Source organism: Arvicola amphibius, chromosome 1, assembly GCF_903992535.2.
Source record: "Arvicola amphibius chromosome 1, mArvAmp1.2, whole genome shotgun sequence".
NCBI classification, from domain to species: domain Eukaryota; kingdom Metazoa; phylum Chordata; class Mammalia; order Rodentia; family Cricetidae; genus Arvicola; species Arvicola amphibius.
This window is the reverse complement of record NC_052047.1, coordinates 67575003-67579067: the sequence shown is the minus strand read 5'-3', so window position 1 is coordinate 67579067 and position 4065 is coordinate 67575003. Positions and strand designations below refer to the sequence as shown.

The window sequence follows — 4065 nt, the reverse complement described above, 5'->3', positions numbered from 1 at the left end:
AAGAGGCCACAGGTCCAATGTCCCTTCAAGAGCAGTAACCAGTTTTGCTCCCCCAGGCCTCAAAGCTCCCACCATCTCCCAGTAGTGCCACAGGCTAGTGATCATAGGATCCAAAGGGAGGGAAGGGGCTCAGCAAAGAGAAAACTTCCAGCAACTCGGGAGCTATAAGGAAAGTCAGAAGAAACATGGGTAGCAGGGTCCTGAGGGTATTGTACAGCTGGACAATGGGTGGCAAAGGCCCTGGAGTATGGGACTGAGTGAGGCTCAGTGTAAAGCTTACAGCCTTCCTAGTTAGAAAGCACTTACAATAAGGGAACAAATGAAATTTCTGGTTACATTTTACTTACCTGGAGAAATGAATAGCGTTTATTTAATGTGTGTAGGTCAGTTCTCTCCTTCCACCATGTGTGATCCAGGCATCAGACTCAGATAAGTCAGCTTGGTGGCAAGTATCTTTACCCATTGATCACTCTCACTGGCTCACCGTTGGTGTTTTTGTTCTTTGGGACTAGAGAGATAGCTCAGCAGTAAGCACTCCTTCAGCTCAAGTTCAGTTCCCGCATCCATGACTCACCACTGCCCTGAAGTCCTGCTGCTGGGCGATCTGATGCCCTCTTCCAGCCGTTCAGTGGCACCTGCACCCACACACACATATGCTCACCCAAACACACATGAATAACATAATTAAAATTAAAAAGAAATCCTTAAAAATATTCTTGTTGTTTTCTATTATAGTCTGCTGGATATAGTGGCACGTTCTTGCAATCCCAGGGCATGGAAAGAAAGAAAGACCCAGGAGTTCAAAGTTATTTAAAAAATGTAACTTAACTGGCATCCTGTGGTTTTACTGATATGTCTTTAAGAAGTTCTAGGTGCCTCAGCTAGGCTAATCCTTACCTGTCCTTCTTTTTGGAGGGCAGATAGAAAATGATGATCAGAGTCTTGGTATAACCAGAGCCCACAGCATCTTGACTGTTCCTATCTGTGTCTCTGGTGATCACATTTATTTACAGGGCTGAAGAAAGGCTCTGTGGTTAGGAGCACTTGGTCCTCTTGAGGACCCGGATCCGATTTCCGGCACCTACATTGTGGCTCATATCTGTACTCTAGTCCCAGGGCATCCAATGCCCTCTCCTGACCTCTTCAAGCACTTAGGAATGCACATGGCACACAGACATACATGCAGAGGAAACAAACAAACAACAACAACAAAGCAAGTGGGCAGTGGTGGCGCACGCCTTTAATCCCAGCACTCATGAAGCAGAAACAGATGGATCTCTATGAATTCGAGGCCAGCCTGGTCTACAGAGTGAGTTCCAGTACAGCCAGAGCTACACAGAAGCCCTGTCTTAAAAAACCTAAATAAATACAAATATTTTTTTAAAGGAAGCTCTGGGAGCTAAACTCAGCCCATAGAATGAAAAAGATGGATGTTTGGGAAACATAAAAGGTGAATCAGGACACTCAAGGGAGGTCTTGTTATAGAATTTGCCTTTGTTTGACTCTCCTGCATCTATGCCCAAGTCCTCAAGGGCAGAGAGGTGTTTGTGTCAGGCCCCAGGCTCTCCTGGCTGCTGTGATTTCAAAGTAGCTGTGATTGGTAACTAATGAATCCCAGTCTCCAAGTACCTACAAGATAGATGACCACAAGCGTGCATGGTCGTGCGTGCCTGTAATCCCAACCTGGGAAGTGGAGGCAGGGGGATCAGGAGTTCAAAGTTTGCCAAAGTTTGTTAACTAGTAAGTTCAAGGCCAGCTTGGGCTATAGGAGATCCCCTGTCTCAAAGATAATAAGACTGTACTCATGCCAGCCCTGAGCAAGAGAATGTTAATACAAATCACAGAGATAGCCTAGCAAAGTCTTGCTGCAGCTTAGAATGTAATTAACAGAGGAAATTAATTTTAGTAGTATATTTTATATAATCTACTGCACCAAATATTATTTTGACATGCTGTTGACATTTTAAAGGATGGACAGGGAATTTTACAGGCCTTTCATACTGCCTTTATAAATCCTTTAAGCAGCCTGCCGTGGTATTGAGGACCAGCAATCCCAGCGCTCAGGAAGAGAGACAGGATCAGGGTTGTCCTCAGCTACATATCGAGTTTGAGGTCAGACTGGGCTATGTGAGACCCTGACATAAAAGCAAACAAATTCTGTGTTTACTTTACACTTGCTGTATTGGTCAATTTAGATTTACATTTAAAGTGTTCAGTAAAAGGCATCAAAGAGCACAGCTCTCTGTGTGTGTATGTGTCTGTCTGTCTGTGTGTGTAGATATGTCTGTGTTTGTCTGCTTTGAAACGGTCTTCTATAGCCTGGTGGCCTTCAGCTTGCTATGCGACTGAGGCTAGTTTTGAACTCCTGATCCTCCTGTGTTTATCTCTCAAGCCCTTGGATTACAGGCATGTGCCCTGCGCTTGGATCAGCCTTGTAGCCTGGCATGTGCAGTGTCTACTTATGAAGAACTCTGAGGAGCCAAACAGAAGGCTACTCTTTTTTTAAAATTGTGTCTAATGTTTATGTTTAGGGGTGGAGAACAATTTCTGAACTGCTGGCTGGAGTGTGACTAGACAAAAGTGGATTAATTTGGTGGGATAAAAGAGGCTGAAGATGAACAGATGGGTACCAGGTTAGGAGAAACTGAGGTCCTTGTCCCTTTAAGTCCTTCATTGTCAGCAGTCTCTGGGAGCCAGCACCCCCTACTGTCAAAGCTGTGTAAACCTTGGCTGCCACCTGGTGGCAGGGAATCACAATGCCACCCACACTTATCTCTGGGGTCCAAGTCTGCCTGTCCCTGCTGTTGAGGGCTTGGATATTCCTCCTAAATGGGATTTCCAGACCTGGAAAAGCAAACACCAAACTGATTGTGCGGTGACCTACAACTACTCAGGAGACTGAGGCAGGAGAATTGCCTGAAAGTTCAAGGCCAGACTAGACAATAGAGTGAGACACGCCTCTTTAAAACATTAAAATAAGTTACTGAATTAACTTTGTATTTTAGATTAATATATATGAATAATCTTTTAGTATAAGCTTGTCCCGGGTCAATTAACTGATTTTTTTTGTGAAACTTGAATGTAGCTGGACATGCTGTATTTTATTTGGAAATTCTATTCTAGTACATTTTGAAGGTTCTCAAGGAAAAGAATAAACCCTGAAGTTTACTGGGGCAGAGGACTACACGGTAAGGATGCACTGGGCTCTGAACTTTGCTAGGAGAGAACGAGAGGAGTCTGAGGTCTGGAGGTTAGGTGACAGTCCTGAGGGCGCTCAGCAAGGACTTAACTAGCTGCCCAGATGTGAGGACTAGTTAATACTAACCCAGTCTTCTGTGGAGTCTAGTCTCACTTCTGACTCTACACATGGTTTTTTTCTGTCTTCACCTCGGAGGGTGAGCATGGTGGACTGGCCATGCCCAGAGAGCCCCAACTCTTCCACACCAGGTAAGGAGACCAGAAGAGGAGTAGTGCCTCCTTCCCACCACCTCCCAGAGCTGGAACTTCTGGGACCTGGAATCCCCTCCCTGCACTGAAGAAATGAGAAAACTGAGGCCCAGAGAAGGATGGGGATCAAGCGGTTGAAAGATTTCTTGGTCTAGATGCTTTTCCTTTCCAGGCAAGTGAACACTAAGGCTTTGGGGCACACTCATCCTGTTCCTGGCTGGCCTAGTTTCTTATGTTTCTGTATAAGACACCATAACCAAAGCAACTTGGCAAGGGAAAGGTTTGTTTGGTTTGCACGTTCTGATCACAGCCCATCACTGAAGGACATCAGGGTGGGAATGAAGACAGGAACTTGAAGGCAGAAGCTGAACCAGAAGCCATAAAGACTGCTGCTCACTGGTTTGATCTTTGTGGCTTGCTCAGTTTGCTTTTTCGTACACCCTTGGAACCACTTGCCCAGGGATCACGATCACAGTGAGCTGGCCCCTCCCATTTCAATCTTTAATCAGGAAAATGCCCTATAGACTTTTACCTACAGGCCAACCTGATGGAGGCATTTCCTCAACTGAAGTTCCCTCTTCCCAGCTTGTGTCAAGCTGACAAAAAAACTAATCTGCA

The 4065-nt window shown here is 45.3% G+C and overlaps 1 non-coding gene across 1 annotated transcript; it reads left to right on the top strand.

The window, feature by feature from the left end:
* The first annotated feature begins 874 nt into the window (after nt 1-874).
* LOC119806071 lies at nt 875-987 on the top strand. Its single transcript, XR_005284109.1, has one exon. It is a non-coding gene; the product is annotated as a U8 small nucleolar RNA (small nucleolar RNA).
* The last annotated feature ends 3078 nt before the right edge of the window (nt 988-4065 follow it).